Source organism: Oncorhynchus clarkii, unplaced genomic scaffold (genome assembly GCF_045791955.1).
Source record: "Oncorhynchus clarkii lewisi isolate Uvic-CL-2024 unplaced genomic scaffold, UVic_Ocla_1.0 unplaced_contig_458_pilon_pilon, whole genome shotgun sequence".
Taxonomy (NCBI): Eukaryota; Metazoa; Chordata; class Actinopteri; order Salmoniformes; family Salmonidae; genus Oncorhynchus; species Oncorhynchus clarkii.
Window position 1 is genome coordinate 223125 of NW_027257958.1, and position 22157 is coordinate 245281.

The window sequence follows — 22157 nt, forward strand, 5'->3', positions numbered from 1 at the left end:
TAATTAGTCTGGTTAGTTAGGTCTACTGTAGTATACTATAATTAGTCTGGTTAGTTAGGTCTACTGTAGTATACTATAATTAGTCTGGTTAGTAGTATACTAGAATTAGTCTGGTTAGTTAGGTCTACTGTAGTATACTATAATTAGTCTGAATGGATAGGTCTACTGTAGTATACTATAATTAGTCTGGTTAGTTAGGTCTACTGTAGTATACTATAATTAGTCTGGTTAGTAGTATACTATAATTAGTCTGGTTAGTTAGGTCTACTGTAGTATACTATAATTAGTCTGGTTAGTTAGGTCTACTGTAGTATACTATAATTAGTCTGGTTAGTTAGGTCTACTGTAGTATATTATAATTAGTCTGGTTAGTAGTATACTATAATTAGTCTGGTTAGTTAGGTCTACTGCAGTATACTATAATTAGTCTGGTTAGTTAGGTCTACTGTAGTATACTATAATTAGTCTGGTTAGTTAGGTCTACTGTAGTATACTATAATTAGTCTGAATGATAGGTCTACTGTAGTATACTATAATTAGTCTGGTTAGATAGGTCTACTGTAGTATACTATAATTAGTCTGGTTAGTTAGGTCTACTGTAGTATACTATAATTAGTCTGGTTAGATAGGTCTACTGTAGTATACTATAATTAGTCTGGTTAGTTAGGTCTACTGTAGTGTACTATAATTAGTCTGAATGGAGAGGTCTACTGTAGTATACTATAATTAGTCTGGTTAGTAGTATACTATAATTAGTCTGGTTAGTTAGGTCTACTGTAGTATACTATAATTAGTCTGGTTAGTTAGGTCTCCTGTAGTATACTATAATTAGTCTGGTTAGATAGGTCTACTGTAGTATACTATAATTAGTCTGGTTAGTTAGGTCTACTGTAGTATACTATAATTAGTCTGGTTAGATAGGTCTACTGTAGTATACTATAATTAGTCTGGTTAGATAGGTCTACTGTAGTATACTATAATTTGCCTGAATGGATAGGTCTACTGTAGTATACTATAATTAGTCTGGTTAGATAGGTCTACTGTAGTATACCATAATTAGTCTGGTTAGTTAGGTCTACTGTAGTATACTATAATTAGTCTGGTTAGTTAGGTCTACTGTAGTATACTATAATTAGTCTGGTTAGATAGGTCTACTGTAGTATACTATAATTAGTCTGGTTAGATAGGTCTACTGTAGTATACTATAATTAGCCTGAATGGATAGGTCTACTGTAGTATACTATAATTAGTCTGGTTAGTTAGGTCAACTGTAGTATACTATAATTAGTCTGGTTAGTTAGGTCTACTGTAGTATACTATAATTAGTCTGGTTAGTAGTATACTATAATTAGTCTGGTTAGTTAGGTCTACTGTAGTATACTATAATTAGTCTGGTTAGTTAGGTCTACTGTAGTATACTATAATTAGTCTGGTTAGTTAGGTCTACTGTAGTATATTATAATTAGTCTGGTTAGTAGTATACTATAATTAGTCTGGTTAGTTAGGTCTACTGCAGTATACTATAATTAGTCTGGTTAGATAGGTCTACTGTAGTATACTATAATTAGTCTGGTTAGTTAGGTCTACTGTAGTATACTATAATTAGTCTGGTTAGTTAGGGCTACTGTAGTATACTATTATTAGTCTGGTTAGTTAGGTCTACTGTAGTATACTATAATTAGTCTGAATGGAGAGGTCTACTGTAGTATACTATAATTAGTCTGGTTAGATAGGTCTCCTGTAGTATACTATAATTAGTCTGGTTAGTTAGGTCTACTGTAGTATACTATAATTAGTCTGGTTAGATAGGTCTACTGTAGTATACTATAATTAGTCTGGTTAGTTAGGTCTACTGTAGTATACTATAATTAGTCTGGTTAGATAGGTCTACTGTAGTATACTATAATTAGTCTGGTTAGTTAGGTCTACTGTAGTATACTATAATTAGTCTGGTTAGTTAGGTCTACTGTAGTATACTATAATTAGTCTGAATGGATAGTTCTACTGTAGTATACTATAATTAGTCTGGTTAGTTAGGTCTCCTGTAGTATACTATAATTAGTCTGGTTAGTTAGGTCTACTGCAGTATACTATAATTAGTCTGGTTAGTTAGGTCTCCTGTAGTATACTATAATTAGCCTGAATGGATAGGTCTACTGTAGTATACTATAATTAGTCTGGTTAGTTAGGTCTACTGTAGTATACTATAATTAGTCTGGTTAGATAGGTCTACTGTAGTATACTATAATTAGTCTGAATGGATAGACCTACTGTAGTATACTATAATTAGTCTGGTTAGTTAGGTCTACTGTAGTATACTATAATTCGTCTGGTTAGTTAGGTCTACTGTAGTATACTATCATTAGTCTGAATGGACAGGTCTACTGTAGTCTACTATAATTAGTCTGGTTAGTAGTATACTATAATTAGTCTGAATGGATAGGTCTACTGTAGTATACTATAATTAGTCTGGTTAGTTAGGCCTACTGTAGTATACTATCATTAGTCTGAATGGATAGGTCTACTGTAGTCTACTATAATTAGTCTGGTTAGTAGTATACTATAATTAGTCTGGTTAGTTAGGTCTACTGTAGTATATTATAATTAGTCTGGTTAGTTAGGCCTACTGTAGTATACTATAATTAGTCTGAATGGATAGGCCTACTGTAGTATACTATAATTAGTCTGGTTAGTAGTATACTATAATTAGTCTGAATGGATAGGTCTACTGTAGTATACTATAATTAGTCTGGTTAGTTAGGTCTACTGTAGTATACTATAATTAGTATGAATGGATAGGTCTACTGTAGTATACTATAATTAGTCTGGTTAGTAGTATACTATAATTAGTCTGGTTAGTTAGGTCTACTGTAGTATACTATAATTAGTCTGGTTAGTTAGGTCTACTGTAGTATACTATAATTAGTCTGGTTAGTTAGGTCTACTGTAGTATACTATAATTAGTCTGGTTAGTTAGGTCTACTGTAGTATACTATAATTAGTCTGGTTAGTTAGGTCTACTGTAGTATACTATAATTAGTCTGGTTAGATAGGTCTACTGTAGTATACTATAATTAGTCTGGTTAGTTAGGTCTACTGTAGTATACTATAATTAGTCTGGTTAGTTAGGTCTACTGTAGTATACTATAATTAGTCTGGTTAGTTAGGTCTACTGTAGTATACTATAATTAGTCTGGTTAGTTAGGTCTACTGTATTATACTATAATTAGTCTGGTTAGATAGGTCTACTGTAGTATACTAGAATTAGTCTGGTTAGTTAGGTCTACTGTAGTATACTATAATTAGTCTGAATGGATAGGTCTACTGTAGTATACTATAATTAGTCTGGTTAGTTAGGTCTACTGTAGTATACTATAATTAGTCTGGTTAGTAGTATACTATAATTAGTCTGGTTAGTTAGGTCTACTGTAGTATACTATAATTAGTCTGGTTAGTTAGGTCTACTGTAGTATACTATAATTAGTCTGGTTAGTTAGGTCTACTGTAGTATACTATAATTAGTCTGGTTAGTAGTATACTATAATTAGTCTGGTTAGTTAGGTCTACTGTAGTATACTATAATTAGTCTGGTTAGTTAGGTCTACTGTAGTATATTATAATTAGTCTGGTTAGTAGTATACTATAATTAGTCTGGTTAGTTAGGTCTACTGTAGTATACTATAATTAGTCTGGTTAGTTAGGTCTACTGTAGTATACTATAATTAGTCTGGTTAGTTAGGTCTACTGTAGTATACTATAATTCGTCTGAATGGATAGGTCTACTGTAGTATACTATAATTAGTCTGGTTAGATAGGTCTACTGTAGTATACTATAATTAGTCTGGTTAGTTAGGTCTACTGTAGTGTACTATAATTAGTCTGAATGGAGAGGTCTACTGTAGTATACTATAATTAGTCTGGTTAGTAGTATACTATAATTAGTCTGGTTAGTTAGGTCTACTGTAGTATACTATAATTAGTCTGGTTAGTTAGGTCTCCTGTAGTATACTATAATTAGTCTGGTTAGTTAGGTCTACTGTAGTATACTATAATTAGTCTGTTTAGATAGGTCTACTGTAGTATACTATAATTAGTCTGGTTAGTTAGGTCTACTGTAGTATACTATAATTAGTCTGGTTAGATAGGTCTACTGTAGTATACTATAATTAGTCTGGTTAGTTAGGTCTACTGTAGTGTACTATAATTAGTCTGAATGGAGAGGTCTACTGTAGTATACTATAATTAGTCTGGTTAGTTAGGTCTACTGTAGTATACTATAATTAGTCTGAATGGATAGGTCTACTGTAGTATACTATAATTAGTCTGGTTAGTTAGGTCTACTGTAGTATACTATAATTAGTCTGAATGGATAGGTATACTGTAGTATACTATAATTAGTCTGGTTAGTTAGGTCTACTGTAGTATACTATAATTAGTCTGGTTAGTTAGGTCAACTGTAGTATACTATAATTAGTCTGAATGGATAGGTCTACTGTAGTATACTATAATTAGTCTGGTTAGTTAGGTCTACTGTAGTATACTATAATTAGTCTGGTTAGTTAGGTCTACTGTAGTATACTATAATTAGTCTGGTTAGTTAGGTCTACTGTAGTATACTATAATTAGTCTGGTTAGATAGGTCTACTGTAGTATACTATAATTAGTCTGGTTAGATAGGTCTACTGTAGTATACTATAATTAGACTGAATGGATAGGTCTACTGTAGTATACTATAATTAGTCTGGTTAGTTAGGTCAACTGTAGTATACTATAATTAGTCTGGTTAGTTAGGTCTACTGTAGTATACTATAATTAGTCTGGTTAGTAGTATACTATAATTAGTCTGGTTAGTTAGGTCTACTGTAGTATACTATAATTAGTCTGGTTAGTTAGGTCTACTGTAGTATACTATAATTAGTCTGGTTAGTTAGGTCTACTGTAGTATACTATAATTAGTCTGGTTAGTAGTATACTATAATTAGTCTGGTTAGTTAGGTCTACTGTAGTATACTATAATTAGTCTGGTTAGTTAGGTCTACTGTAGTATATTATAATTAGTCTGGTTAGTAGTATACTATAATTAGTCTGGTTAGTTAGGTCTACTGTAGTATACTATAATTAGTCTGGTTAGATAGGTCTACTGTAGTATACTATAATTAGTCTGGTTAGTTAGGTCTACTGTAGTATACTATAATTAGTCTGGTTAGTTAGGTCTACTGTAGTATACTATAATTAGTATGAATGGATAGGTCTACTGTAGTATACTATAATTAGTCTGGTTAGTAGTATACTATAATTAGTCTGGTTAGTTAGGTCTACTGTAGTATACTATAATTAGTCTGAATGGATAGGTCTACTGTAGTATACTATAATTAGTCTGGTTAGTTAGGTCTACTGTAGTATACTATAATTAGTATGAATGGATAGGTCTACTGTAGTATACTATAATTAGTCTGGTTAGTAGTATACTATAATTAGTCTGGTTAGTTAGGTTTACTGTAGTATACTATAATTAGTCTGGTTAGTTAGGTCTACTGTAGTATACTATAATTAGTCTGGTTAGTTAGGTCTACTGTAGTATACTATAATTAGTCTGGTTAGTTAGGTCTACTGTAGTATACTAGAATTAGTCTGGTTAGTTAGGTCTACTGTAGTATACTATAATTAGTCTGGTTAGATAGGTCTACTGTAGTATACTATAATTAGTCTGGTTAGTTAGGTCTACTGTAGTATACTATAATTAGTCTGGTTAGTTAGGTCTACTGTAGTGTACTATAATTAGTCTGAATGGATAGTTCTACTGTAGTATACTATAATTAGTCTGGTTAGTTAGGTCTCCTGTAGTATGCTATAATTAGTCTGGTTAGTTAGGTCTACTGCAGTATACTATAATTAGTCTGGTTAGTTAGGTCTACTGTAGTATACTATAATTAGTCTGAATGGATAGACCTACTGTAGTATACTATAATTAGTCTGGTTAGTTAGGTCTACTGTAGTATACTATAATTCGTCTGGTTAGTTAGGTCTACTGTAGTATACTATCATTAGTCTGAATGAACAGGTCTACTGTAGTCTACTATAATTAGTCTGGTTAGTAGTATACTATAATTAGTCTGAATGGATAGGTCTACTGTAGTATACTATAATTAGTCTGGTTAGTTAGGCCTACTGTAGTATACTATCATTAGTCTGAATGGATAGGTCTACTGTAGTCTACTATAATTAGTCTGGTTAGTAGTATACTATAATTAGTCTGGTTAGTTAGGTCTACTGTAGTATATTATAATTAGTCTGGTTAGTTAGGCCTACTGTAGTATACTATAATTAGTCTGAATGGATAGGCCTACTGTAGTATACTATAATTAGTCTGGTTAGTAGTATACTATAATTAGTCTGAATGGATAGGTCTACTGTAGTATACTATAATTAGTCTGGTTAGTTAGGTCTACTGTAGTATACTATAATTAGTATGAATGGATAGGTCTACTGTAGTATACTATAATTAGTCTGGTTAGTAGTATACTATAATTAGTCTGGTTAGTTAGGTCTACTGTAGTATACTATAATTAGTCTGGTTAGTTAGGTCTACTGTAGTATACTATAATTAGTCTGGTTAGTTAGGTCTACTGTAGTATACTATAATTAGTCTGGTTAGTTAGGTCTACTGTAGTATACTATAATTAGTCTGGTTAGTTAGGTCTACTGTAGTATACTATAATTAGTCTGGTTAGATAGGTCTACTGTAGTATACTATAATTAGTCTGGTTAGTTAGGTCTACTGTAGTATACTATAATTAGTCTGGTTAGTTAGGTCTACTGTAGTATACTATAATTAGTCTGGTTAGTTAGGTCTACTGTAGTATACTATAATTAGTCTGGTTAGTTAGGTCTACTGTATTATACTATAATTAGTCTGGTTAGATAGGTCTACTGTAGTATACTAGAATTAGTCTGGTTAGTTAGGTCTACTGTAGTATACTATAATTAGTCTGAATGGATAGGTCTACTGTAGTATACTATAATTAGTCTGGTTAGTAGTATACTATAATTAGTCTGGTTAGTTAGGTCTACTGTAGTATACTATAATTAGTCTGGTTAGTTAGGTCTACTGTAGTATACTATAATTAGTCTGGTTAGTTAGGTCTACTGTAGTATACTATAATTAGTCTGGTTAGTTAGGTCTACTGTAGTATATTATAATTAGTCTGGTTAGTAGTATACTATAATTAGTCTGGTTAGTTAGGTCTACTGTAGTATACTATAATTAGTCTGGTTAGTTAGGTCTACTGTAGTATACTATAATTAGTCTGGTTAGTTAGGTCTACTGTAGTATACTATAATTCGTCTGAATGGATAGGTCTACTGTAGTATACTATAATTAGTCTGGTTAGATAGGTCTACTGTAGTATACTATAATTAGTCTGGTTAGTTAGGTCTACTGTAGTGTACTATAATTAGTCTGAATGGAGAGGTCTACTGTAGTATACTATAATTAGTCTGGTTAGTAGTATACTATAATTAGTCTGGTTAGTTAGGTCTACTGTAGTATACTATAATTAGTCTGGTTAGTTAGGTCTCCTGTAGTATACTATAATTAGTCTGGTTAGTTAGGTCTACTGTAGTATACTATAATTAGTCTGTTTAGATAGGTCTACTGTAGTATACTATAATTAGTCTGGTTAGTTAGGTCTACTGTAGTATACTATAATTAGTCTGAATGGATAGGTCTACTGTAGTATACTATAATTAGTCTGGTTAGTTAGGTCTACTGTAGTATACTATAATTAGTCTGAATGGATAGGTATACTGTAGTATACTATAATTAGTCTGGTTAGTTAGGTCTACTGTAGTATACTATAATTAGTCTGGTTAGTTAGGTCAACTGTAGTATATTATAATTAGTCTGAATGGATAGGTCTACTGTAGTATACTATAATTAGTCTGGTTAGTTAGGTCTACTGTAGTATACTATAATTAGTCTGGTTAGTTAGGTCTACTGTAGTATACTATAATTAGTCTGGTTAGTTAGGTCTACTGTAGTATACTATAATTAGTCTGGTTAGATAGGTCTACTGTAGTATACTATAATTAGTCTGGTTAGATAGGTCTACTGTAGTATACGATAATTAGCCTGAATGGATAGGTCTACTGTAGTATACTATAATTAGTCTGGTTAGTTAGGTCTACTGTAGTATACTATAATTAGTCTGGTTAGTTAGGTCTACTGTAGTATACTATAATTAGTCTGGTTAGTAGTATACTATAATTAGTCTGGTTAGTTAGGTCTACTGTAGTATACTATAATTAGTCTGGTTAGTTAGGTCTACTGTAGTATATTATAATTAGTCTGGTTAGTAGTATACTATAATTAGTCTGGTTAGTTAGGTCTACTGTAGTATACTATAATTAGTCTGGTTAGATAGGTCTACTGTAGTATACTATAATTAGTCTGGTTAGTTAGGTCTACTGTAGTATACTATAATTAGTCTGGTTAGTTAGGTCTACTGTAGTATACTATAATTAGTATGAATGGATAGGTCTACTGTAGTATACTATAATTAGTCTGGTTAGTAGTATACTATAATTAGTCTGGTTAGTTAGGTCTACTGTAGTATACTATAATTAGTCTGAATGGATAGGTCTACTGTAGTATACTATAATTAGTCTGGTTAGTTAGGTCTACTGTAGTATACTATAATTAGTCTGGTTAGTTAGGTCTACTGTAGTATACTATAATTAGTATGAATGGATAGGTCTACTGTAGTATACTATAATTAGTCTGGTTAGTAGTATACTATAATTAGTCTGGTTAGTTAGGTTTACTGTAGTATACTATAATTAGTCTGGTTAGTTAGGTCTACTGTAGTATACTATAATTAGTCTGGTTAGTTAGGTCTACTGTAGTATACTATAATTAGTCTGGTTAGTTAGGTCTACTGTAGTATACTAGAATTAGTCTGGTTAGTTAGGTCTACTGTAGTATACTAGAATTAGTCTGGTTAGTTAGACCTACTGTAGTATACTATAATTAGTCTGGTTAGTTAGGTCTACTGTAGTATACTATAATTAGTCTGGTTAATTAGGCCTACTGTAGTATACTATAATTAGTCTGGTTAGTTAGGTCTACTGTAGTATACTATAATTAGTCTGGTTAGTTAGGTCTACTGTAGTATACTATAATTAGTCTGGTTAGTTAGGTCTACTGTATTATACTATAATTAGTCTGGTTAGATAGGTCTACTGTAGTATACTAGAATTAGTCTGGTTAGTTAGGTCTACTGTAGTATACTATAATTAGTCTGAATGGATAGGTCTACTGTAGTATACTATAATTAGTCTGGTTAGTTAGGTCTACTGTAGTATACTATAATTAGTCTGGTTAGTAGTATACTATAATTAGTCTGGTTAGTTAGGTCTACTGTAGTATACTATAATTAGTCTGGTTAGTTAGGTCTACTGTAGTATACTATAATTAGTCTGGTTAGTTAGGTCTACTGTAGTATACTATAATTAGTCTGGTTAGTTAGGTCAACTGTAGTATACTATAATTAGTCTGGTTAGTTAGGTCTACTGTAGTATACTATAATTAGTCTGGTTAGATAGGTCTACTGTAGTATACTATAATTAGCCTGAATGGATAGGTCTACTGTAGTATACTATAATTAGTCTGGTTAGTTCGGTCTACTGTAGTATACTATAATTAGTCTGGTTAGTTCGGTCTACTGTAGTATACTATAATTAGTCTGGTTAGATAGGTCTACTGTAGTATACTATAATTAGTCTGGTTAGTTAGGTCTACTGTAGTATACTATAATTAGTCTGGTTAGTTAGGTCTACTGTATTATACTATAATTAGTCTGGTTAGATAGGTCTACTGTAGTATACTAGAATTAGTCTGGTTAGTTAGGTCTACTGTAGTATACTATAATTAGTCTGAATGGATAGGTCTACTGTAGTATACTATAATTAGTCTGGTTAGTAGTATACTATAATTAGTCTGGTTAGTTAGGTCTACTGTAGTATACTATAATTAGTCTGGTTAGTTAGGTCTACTGTAGTATACTATAATTAGTCTGGTTAGTTAGGTCTACTGTAGTATACTATAATTAGTCTGGTTAGTAGTATACTATAATTAGTCTGGTTAGTTAGGTCTACTGTAGTATACTATAATTAGTCTGGTTAGTTAGGTCTACTGTAGTATATTATAATTAGTCTGGTTAGTAGTATACTATAATTAGTCTGGTTAGTTAGGTCTACTGTAGTATACTATAATTAGTCTGGTTAGTTAGGTCTACTGTAGTATACTATAATTAGTCTGGTTAGTTAGGTCTACTGTAGTATACTATAATTCGTCTGAATGGATAGGTCTACTGTAGTATACTATAATTAGTCTGGTTAGATAGGTCTACTGTAGTATACTATAATTAGTCTGGTTAGTTAGGTCTACTGTAGTGTACTATAATTAGTCTGAATGGAGAGGTCTACTGTAGTATACTATAATTAGTCTGGTTAGTAGTATACTATAATTAGTCTGGTTAGTTAGGTCTACTGTAGTATACTATAATTAGTCTGGTTAGTTAGGTCTCCTGTAGTATACTATAATTAGTCTGGTTAGTTAGGTCTACTGTAGTATACTATAATTAGTCTGTTTAGATAGGTCTACTGTAGTATACTATAATTAGTCTGGTTAGTTAGGTCTACTGTAGTATACTATAATTAGTCTGAATGGATAGGTCTACTGTAGTATACTATAATTAGTCTGGTTAGTTAGGTCTACTGTAGTATACTATAATTAGTCTGAATGGATAGGTATACTGTAGTATACTATAATTAGTCTGGTTAGTTAGGTCTACTGTAGTATACTATAATTAGTCTGGTTAGTTAGGTCAACTGTAGTATACTATAATTAGTCTGAATGGATAGGTCTACTGTAGTATACTATAATTAGTCTGGTTAGTTAGGTCTACTGTAGTATACTATAATTCGTCTGGTTAGTTAGGTCTACTGTAGTATACTATAATTAGTCTGGTTAGTTAGGTCTACTGTAGTATACTATAATTAGTCTGGTTAGATAGGTCTACTGTAGTATACTATAATTAGTCTGGTTAGATAGGTCTACTGTAGTATACTATAATTAGCCTGAATGGATAGGTCTACTGTAGTATACTATAATTAGTCTGGTTAGTTAGGTCAACTGTAGTATACTATAATTAGTCTGGTTAGTTAGGTCTACTGTAGTATACTATAATTAGTCTGGTTAGTAGTATACTATAATTAGTCTGGTTAGTTAGGTCTACTGTAGTATACTATAATTAGTCTGGTTAGTTAGGTCTACTGTAGTATACTATAATTAGTCTGGTTAGTTAGGTCTACTGTAGTATACTATATTTAGTCTGGTTAGTAGTATACTATAATTAGTCTGGTTAGTTAGGTCTACTGTAGTATACTATAATTAGTCTGGTTAGTTAGGTCTACTGTAGTATATTATAATTAGTCTGGTTAGTAGTATACTATAATTAGTCTGGTTAGTTAGGTCTACTGTAGTATACTATAATTAGTCTGGTTAGATAGGTCTACTGTAGTATACTATAATTAGTCTGGTTAGTTAGGTCTACTGTAGTATACTATAATTAGTCTGGTTAGTTAGGTCTACTGTAGTATACTATAATTAGTATGAATGGATAGGTCTACTGTAGTATACTATAATTAGTCTGGTTAGTAGTATACTATAATTAGTCTGGTTAGTTAGGTCTACTGTAGTATACTATAATTAGTCTGAATGGATAGGTCTACTGTAGTATACTATAATTAGTCTGGTTAGTTAGGTCTACTGTAGTATACTATAATTAGTCTGGTTAGTTAGGTCTACTGTAGTATACTATAATTAGTATGAATGGATAGGTCTACTGTAGTATACTATAATTAGTCTGGTTAGTAGTATACTATAATTAGTCTGGTTAGTTAGGTTTACTGTAGTATACTATAATTAGTCTGGTTAGTTAGGTCTACTGTAGTATACTATAATTAGTCTGGTTAGTTAGGTCTACTGTAGTATACTATAATTAGTCTGGTTAGTTAGGTCTACTGTAGTATACTAGAATTAGTCTGGTTAGTTAGGTCTACTGTAGTATACTAGAATTAGTCTGGTTAGTTAGACCTACTGTAGTATACTATAATTAGTCTGGTTAGTTAGGTCTACTGTAGTATACTATAATTAGTCTGGTTAATTAGGCCTACTGTAGTATACTATAATTAGTCTGGTTAGTTAGGTCTACTGTAGTATACTATAATTAGTCTGGTTAGTTAGGTCTACTGTAGTATACTATAATTAGTCTGGTTAGTTAGGTCTACTGTATTATACTATAATTAGTCTGGTTAGATAGGTCTACTGTAGTATACTAGAATTAGTCTGATTAGTTAGGTCTACTGTAGTATACTATAATTAGTCTGAATGGATAGGTCTACTGTAGTATACTATAATTAGTCTGGTTAGTTAGGTCTACTGTAGTATACTATAATTAGTCTGGTTAGTAGTATACTATAATTAGTCTGGTTAGTTAGGTCTACTGTAGTATACTATAATTAGTCTGGTTAGTTAGGTCTACTGTAGTATACTATAATTAGTCTGGTTAGTTAGGTCTACTGTAGTATACTATAATTAGTCTGGTTAGTAGTATACTATAATTAGTCTGGTTAGTTAGGTCTACTGTAGTATACTATAATTAGTCTGGTTAGTTAGGTCTACTGTAGTATATTATAATTAGTCTGGTTAGTAGTATACTATAATTAGTCTGGTTAGTTAGGTCTACTGTAGTATACTATAATTAGTCTGGTTAGTTAGGTCTACTGTAGTATACTGTAATTAGTCTGGTTAGTTAGGTCTACTGTAGTATACTATAATTAGTCTGAATGGATAGGTCTACTGTAGTATACTATAATTAGTCTGGTTAGATAGGTCTACTGTAGTATACTATAATTAGTCTGGTTAGTTAGGTCTACTGTAGTATACTATAATTAGTCTGGTTAGATAGGTCTACTGTAGTATACTATAATTAGTCTGGTTAGTTAGGTCTACTGCAGTGTACTATAATTAGTCTGAATGGAGAGGTCTACTGTAGTATACTATAATTAGTCTGGTTAGTAGTATACTATAATTAGTCTGGTTAGTTAGGTCTACTGTAGTATACTATAATTAGTCTGGTTAGTTAGGTCTCCTGTAGTATACTATAATTAGTCTGGTTAGATAGGTCTACTGTAGTATACTATAATTAGTCTGGTTAGTTAGGTCTACTGTAGTATACTATAATTAGTCTGGTTAGATAGGTCTACTGTAGTATACTATAATTAGTCTGGTTAGATAGGTCTACTGTAGTATACTATAATTAGCCTGAATGGATAGGTCTACTGTAGTATACTATAATTAGTCTGGTTAGATAGGTCTACTGTAGTATACTATAATTAGTCTGGTTAGTTAGGTCTACTGTAGTATACTATAATTAGTCTGGTTAGTTAGGTCTACTGTAGTATACTATAATTAGTCTGGTTAGATAGGTCTACTGTAGTATACTATAATTAGTCTGGTTAGATAGGTCTACTGTAGTATACTATAATTAGCCTGAATGGATAGGTCTACTGTAGTATACTATAATTAGTCTGGTTAGTTAGGTCAACTGTAGTATACTATAATTAGTCTGGTTAGTTAGGTCTACTGTAGTATACTATAATTAGTCTGGTTAGATAGGTCTACTGTAGTATACTATAATTAGCCTGAATGGATAGGTCTACTGTAGTATACTATAATTAGTCTGGTTAGTTAGGTCTACTGTAGTATACTATAATTAGTCTGGTTAGTTCGGTCTACTGTAGTATACTATAATTAGTCTGGTTAGATAGGTCTACTGTAGTATACTATAATTAGTCTGGTTAGTTAGGTCTACTGTAGTATACTATAATTAGTCTGGTTAGTTAGGTCTACTGTAGTATACTATTATTAGTCTGGTTAGTTAGGTCTACTGTAGTATACTATAATTAGTCTGAATGGAGAGGTCTACTGTAGTATACTATAATTAGTCTGGTTAGATAGGTCTCCTGTAGTATACTATAATTAGTCTGGTTAGTTAGGTCTACTGTAGTATACTATAATTAGTCTGGTTAGATAGGTCTACTGTAGTATACTATAATTAGTCTGGTTAGTTAGGTCTACTGTAGTATACTATAATTAGTCTGGTTAGATAGGTCTACTGTAGTATACTATAATTAGTCTGGTTAGTTAGGTCTACTGTAGTATACTATAATTAGTCTGGTTAGTTAGGTCTACTGTAGTATACTATAATTAGTCTGAATGGATAGTTCTACTGTAGTATACTATAATTAGTCTGGTTAGTTAGGTCTCCTTTAGTATACTATAATTAGTCTGGTTAGTTAGGTCTACTGCAGTATACTATAATTAGTCTGGTTAGTTAGGTCTCCTGTAGTATACTATAATTAGCCTGAATGGATAGGTCTACTGTAGTATACTATAATTAGTCTGGTTAGTTAGGTCTACTGTAGTATACTATAATTAGTCTGGTTAGATAGGTCTACTGTAGTATACTATAATTAGTCTGAATGGATAGACCTACTGTAGTATACTATAATTAGTCTGGTTAGTTAGGTCTACTGTAGTATACTATAATCCGTCTGGTTAGTTAGGTCTACTGTAGTATACTATCATTAGTCTGAATGGATAGGTCTACTGTAGTCTACTATAATTAGTCTGGTTAGTAGTATACTATAATTAGTCTGGTTAGTTAGGTCTACTGTAGTATATTATAATTAGTCTGGTTAGTTAGGCCTACTGTAGTATACTATAATTAGTCTGAATGGATAGGCCTACTGTAGTATACTATAATTAGTCTGGTTAGTAGTATACTATAATTAGTCTGAATGGATAGGTCTACTGTAGTATACTATAATTAGTCTGGTTAGTTAGGTCTACTGTAGTATACTATAATTAGTATGAATGGATAGGTCTACTGTAGTATACTATAATTAGTCTGGTTAGTAGTATACTATAATTAGTCTGGTTAGTTAGGTCTACTGTAGTATACTATAATTAGTCTGGTTAGTTAGGTCTACTGTAGTATACTATAATTAGTCTGGTTAGTTAGGTCTACTGTAGTATACTATAATTAGTCTGGTTAGTTAGGTCTACTGTAGTATACTATAATTAGTCTGGTTAATTAGGCCTACTGTAGTATACTATAATTAGTCTGGTTAGTTAGGTCTACTGTAGTATACTATAATTAGTCTGAATGGTCTACTGTAGTATACTATAATTAGTCTGGTTAGTTAGGCCTACTGTAGTATACTATAATTAGTCTGGTTAGATAGGTCTACTGTAGTATACTATAATTAGTCTGGTTAGTTAGGTCTACTGTAGTATTCTATAATTAGTCTGGTTAGTTAGGTCTACTGTAGTATACTATAATTCGTCTGGTTAGTTAGGTCTACTGTATTATACTATAATTAGTCTGGTTAGATAGGTCTACTGTATTATACTAGAATTAGTCTGGTTAGTTAGGTCTACTGTAGTATACTATAATTAGTCTGAATGGATAGGTCTACTGTAGTATACTATAATTAGTCTGGTTAGTTAGGTCTACTGTAGTATACTATAATTAGTCTGGTTAGTAGTATACTATAATTAGTCTGGTTAGTTAGGTCTACTGTAGTATACTATAATTAGTCTGGTTAGTTAGGTCTACTGTAGTATACTATAATTAGTCTGGTTAGTTAGGTCTACTGTAGTATACTATAATTAGTCTGGTTAGTAGTATACTATAATTAGTCTGGTTAGTTAGGTCTACTGTAGTATACTATAATTAGTCTGGTTAGTTAGGTCTACTGTAGTATATTATAATTAGTCTGGTTAGTAGTATACTATAATTAGTCTGGTTAGTTAGGTCTACTGTAGTATACTATAATTAGTCTGGTTAGTTAGGTCTACTGTAGTATACTATAATTAGTCTGGTTAGTTAGGTCTACTGTAGTATACTATAATTAGTCTGAATGGATAGGTCTACTGTAGTATACTATAATTAGTCTGGTTAGATAGGTCTACTGTAGTATACTATAATTAGTCTGGTTAGTTAGGTCTACTGTAGTATACTATAATTAGTCTGGTTAGATAGGTCTACTGTAGTATACTATAATTAGTCTGGTTAGTTAGGTCTACTGTAGTGTACTATAATTAGTCTGAATGGAGAGGTCTACTGTAGTATACTATAATTAGTCTGGTTAGTAGTATACTATAATTAGTCTGGTTAGTTAGGTCTACTGTAGTATACTATAATTAGTCTGAATGGATAGGTCTACTGTAGTATACTATAATTAGTCTGGTTAGATAGGTCTACTGTAGTATACTATAATTAGTCTGGTTAGTTAGGTCTACTGTAGTATACTATAATTAGTCTGGTTAGATAGGTCTACTGTAGTATACTATAATTAGTCTGGTTAGTTAGGTCTACTGTAGTGTACTGTAATTAGTCTGAATGGAGAGGTCTACTGTAGTATACTATAATTAGTCTGGTTAGTTAGGTCTACTGTAGTATAATATAATTAGTCTGAATGGATAGGTCTACTGTAGTATACTATAATTAGTCTGGTTAGTTAGGTCTACTGTAGTATACTATAATTAGTCTGAATGGATAGGTATACTGTAGTATACTATAATTAGTCTGGTTAGTTAGGTCTACTGTAGTATACTATAATTAGTCTGGTTAGTTAGGTCAACTGTAGTATACTATAATTAGTCTGAATGGATAGGTCTACTGTAGTATACTATAATTAGTCTGAATGGAGAGGTCTACTGTAGTATACTATAATTAGTCTGGTTAGTTAGGTCTACTGTAGTATACTATAATTAGTCTGGTTAGTTAGGTCTACTGTAGTATATTATAATTAGCCTGGTTAGATAGGTCTACTGTAGTATACTATAATTAGTCTGGTTAGTTAGGTCTACTGTAGTATACTATAATTAGTCTGGTTAGTTAGGTCTACTGTAGTATACTATAATTAGTCTGGTTAGTTAGGTCTACTGTAGTATACTATAATTAGTCTGGTTAGATAGGTCTACTGTAGTATACTATAATTAGTCTGGTTAGATAGGTCTACTGTAGTATAGTATAATTAGCCTGAATGGATAGGTCTACTGTAGTATACTATAATTAGTCTGGTTAGTTAGGTCAACTGTAGTATACTATAATTAGTCTGGTTAGTTAGGTCTACTGTAGTATACTATAATTAGTCTGGTTAGTTAGGTCTACTGTAGTATACTATAATTAGTCTGAATGGAGAGGTCTACTGTAGTATACTATAATTAGTCTGGTTAGATAGGTCTCCTGTAGTATACTATAATTAGTCTGGTTAGTTAGGTCTACTGTAGTATACTATAATTAGTCTGGTTAGATAGGTCTACTGTAGTATACTATAATTAGTCTGGTTAGTTAGGTCTACTGTAGTATACTATAATTAGTCTGGTTAGATAGGTCTACTGTAGTATACTATAATTAGTCTGGTTAGTTAGGTCTACTGTAGTATACTATAATTAGTCTGGTTAGTTAGGTCTACTGTAGTATACTATAATTAGTCTGAATGGATAGTTCTACTGTAGTATACTATAATTAGTCTGGTTAGTTAGGTCTCCTGTAGTATACTATAATTAGTCTGGTTAGTTAGGTCTACTGCAGTATACTATAATTAGTCTGGTTAGTTAGGTCTCCTGTAGTATACTATAATTAGCCTGAATGGATAGGTCTACTGTAGTATACTATAATTAGTCTGGTTAGTTAGGTCTACTGTAGTATACTATAATTAGTCTGGTTAGATAGGTCTACTGTAGTATACTATAATTAGTCTGAATGGATAGACCTACTGTAGTATACTATAATTAGTCTGGTTAGTTAGGTCTACTGTAGTATACTATAATTAGTCTGGTTAGTTAGGTCTACTGTAGTATACTATAATTAGTCTGAATGGAGAGGTCTACTGTAGTATACTATAATTAGTCTGGTTAGATAGGTCTCCTGTAGTATACTATAATTAGTCTGGTTAGTTAGGTCTACTGTAGTATACTATAATTAGTCTGGTTAGATAGGTCTACTGTAGTATACTATAATTAGTCTGGTTAGTTAGGTCTACTGTAGTATACTATAATTAGTCTGAATGGATAGTTCTACTGTAGTATACTATAATTAGTCTGGTTAGTTAGGTCTACTGCAGTATACTATAATTAGTCTGGTTAGTTAGGTCTCCTGTAGTATACTATAATTAGCCTGAATGGATAGGTCTACTGTAGTATACTATAATTAGTCTGGTTAGTTAGGTCTACTGTAGTATACTATAATTAGTCTGGTTAGATAGGTCTACTGTAGTATACTATAATTAGTCTGAATGGATAGACCTACTGTAGTATACTATAATTAGTCTGGTTAGTTAGGTCTACTGTAGTATACTATAATTCGTCTGGTTAGTTAGGTCTACTGTAGTATACTATAATTAGTCTGAATGGATAGGTCTACTGTAGTCTACTATAATTAGTCTGGTTAGTAGTATACTATAATTAGTCTGGTTAGTTAGGTCTACTGTAGTATATTATAATTAGTCTGGTTAGTTAGGCCTACTGTAGTATACTATAATTAGTCTGAATGGATAGGCCTACTGTAGTATACTATAATTAGTCTGGTTAGTAGTATACTATAATTAGTCTGAATGGATAGGTCTACTGTAGTATACTATAATTAGTCTGGTTAGTTAGACCTACTGTAGTATACTATAATTAGTCTGGTTAGTTAGGTCTACTGTAGTAAACTATAATTAGTCTGGTTAGTTAGGTCTACTGTAGTATACTATAATTAGTCTGGTTAGTTAGGTCTACTGTAGTATACTATAATTAGCCTGAATGGATAGGTCTACTGTAGTATACTATAATTAGTCTGGTTAGTTAGGTCTACTGTAGTATACTATAATTAGTCTGGTTAGTTAGACCGACTGTAGCATACTATAATTAGCCTGAATGGATAGGTCTACTGTAGTACACTATAATTAGTCTGGTTAGTTAGGTCTACTGTAGTATACTATAATTAGTCTGGTTAGTTAGGTCTACTGTAGTATACTATAATTAGTCTGGTTAGTTAGGTCTTCTGTAGTATACTATAATTAGTCTGGTTAGTTAGGTCTACTGTAGTATACTATAATTAGTCTGGTTAGTTAGACCTACTGTAGTATACTATAATTAGTCTGAATGGATAGGTGTACTGTAGTATACTATAATTAGTCTGGTTAGTAGTATACTATAATTAGTCTGGTTAGTTAGGTCTACTGTAGTATACTATAATTAGTCTGGTTAGTAGTATACTATAATTAGTCTGGTTAGTAGTATACTATAATTAGTCTGGTTAGTTAGGTCTACTGTAGTATACTATAATTAGTCTGGTTAGTTAGGTCTACTGTAGTATACTATAATTAGTCTGGTTAGTTAGGTCTACTGTAGTATACTATAATTAGTCTGAATGGATAGGTATACTGTAGTATACTATAATTAGTCTGGTTAGTTAGGTCTACTGTAGTATACTATAATTAGTCTGGTTAGTTAGGTCTACTGTAGTATACTATAATTAGTCTGGTTAGTTAGGTCTACTGTAGTATACTATAATTAGTCTGGTTAGTTAGGTCTACTGTAGTATACTATAATTAGTCTGGTTAGTTAGACCTACTGTAGTATACTATAATTAGTCTGGTTAGATAGGTCTACTGTAGTATACTATAATTAGTCTGGTTAGTTAGACCTACTGTAGTATACTATAATTAGTCTGGTTAGTTAGGTCTACTGTAGTATACTATAATTAGTCTGGTTAGTTAGACCTACTGTAGTATACTATAATTAGTCTGGTTAGTTAGGTCTACTGTAGTATACTATAATTAGTCTGGTTAGTTAGGTCTACTGTAGTATACTATAATTAGTCTGGTTAGTTAGGTCTACTGTAGTATACTATAATTAGTCTGGTTAGTTAGGTCTACTGTAGTATACTATAATTAGTCTGAATGGATATGTCTACTGTGGCATTTACAGAGAGACTGCATTGTCGGAACTAGAAGCACAAGCATTTCGCTACACTCGCATTAACATCTGCTAACCATGTGTATGTGACAAATAAAATTTGATTTTATTTGATTTGATTTGATTTAGTATACTAGAATTAGTCTGGTTAGTAGTATACTATAATTTGTCTGGTTAGTTAGGTCTACTGTAGTATACTATAATTAGTCTGGTTAGTAGTATACTATAATTAGTCTGGTTAGTTAGGTCTACTGTAGTATACTATAATTAGTCTGGTTAGTAGTATACTTTAATTAGTCTGGTTAGATAGGTCTACTGTAGTATACTATAATTAGTCTGGTTAGTAGTATACTATAATTAGTCTGGTTAGTAGTATACTATAATTAGTCTGGTTAGATAGGTCTACTGTAGTATACTATAATTAGTCTGGTTAGTTAGGTCTACTGTAGTATACTATAATTAGTCTGGTTAGTTAGGTCTACTGTAGTATACTATAATTAGTCTGGTTAGTAGTATACTATAATTAGTCTGGTTAGTAGTATACTATAATTAGTCTGGTTAGTAGTATACTATAATTAGTCTGGTTAGATAGGTCTACTGTAGTATACTATAATTAGTCTGGTTAGTTAGGTCTACTGTAGTATACTATAATTAGTCTGGTTAGTTAGGTCTACTGTAGTATACTATAATTAGTCTGGTTAGTAGTATACTATAATTAGTCTGGTTAGTAGTATACTATAATTAGTCTGGTTAGATAGGTCTACTGTAGTATACTATAATTAGTCTGGTTAGTAGTATACTATAATTAGTCTGGTTAGTAGTATACTATAATTCGTCTGGTTAGTTAGGTCTACTGTAGTATACTATAATTAGTCTGGTTAGTTAGGTCTACTGTAGTATACTATAATTAGTCTGGTTAGTTAGGTCTACTGTAGTATACTATAATTAGTCTGGTTAGTTAGGTCTACTGTAGTATACTATAATTCGTCTGGTTAGTTAGGTCTACTGTAGTATACTATAATTAGTCTGGTTAGTTAGACCTACTGTAGTATACTAGAATTAGTCTGGTTAGTAGTATACTATAATTAGTCTGGTTAGTTAGGTCTACTGTAGTATACTATAATTAGTCTGGTTAGTTGTATACTATAATTAGTCTGGTTAGTTAGGTCTACTGTAGTATACTATAATTAGTCTGGTTAGTTAGGTCTACTGTAGTATACTATAATTAGTCTGGTTAGTTAGGTCTACTGTAGTATACTATAATTAGTCTGGTTAGTTAGGTCTACTGTAGTACACTATAATTAGTCTGGTTAGTAGTATACTATAATTAGTCTGGTTAGTTAGGTCTACTGTAGTATACTATAATTAGTCTGGTTAGTTAGGTCTACTGTAGTATACTATAATTAGTCTGGTTAGTTAGGTCTACTGTAGTATACTATAATTAGTCTGGTTAGTTAGACCTACTGTAGTATACTATAATTAGTCTGGTTAGTTAGGTCTACTGTAGCATACTATAATTAGTCTGGTTAGTAGTATACTATAATTAGTCTGGTTAGTTAGGTCTACTGTAGTATACTATAATTAGTCTGGTTAGATAGGTCTACTGTAGTATACTATAATTAGTCTGGTTAGTTAGGTCTACTGTAGTATACTATAATTAGTCTGAATGGATAGACCTACTGTAGTATACTATAATTAGTCTGGTTAGTAGTATACTATAATTAGTCTGGTTAGATAGGTCTACTGTAGTATACTATAATTAGCCTGAATGGATAGGTCTACTGTAGTATACTATAATTAGTCTGGTTAGTTAGGTCTACTGTAGTATACTATAATTAGTCTGGTTAGTTAGGTCTACTGTAGTATACTATAATTAGCCTGAATGGATAGGTCTACTGTAGTATACTATAATTAGTCTGGTTAGTTAGGTCTACTGTAGTATACTATAATTAGTCTGGTTAGTTAGGTCTACTGTAGTATACTATAATTAGTCTGGTTAGTTAGGTCTACTGTAGTATACTATAATTAGTCTGGTTAGTAGTATACTATAATTAGTCTG

The 22157-nt window shown here is 31.5% G+C and overlaps 1 protein-coding gene across 1 annotated transcript in view; it reads left to right on the forward strand.

The window, feature by feature from the left end:
* Positions 1-22157, forward strand: part of LOC139394281 (zinc finger protein 850-like) — a 29811-nt gene that overhangs the window by 4393 nt on the left and 3261 nt on the right. The window lies entirely within an intron of this gene.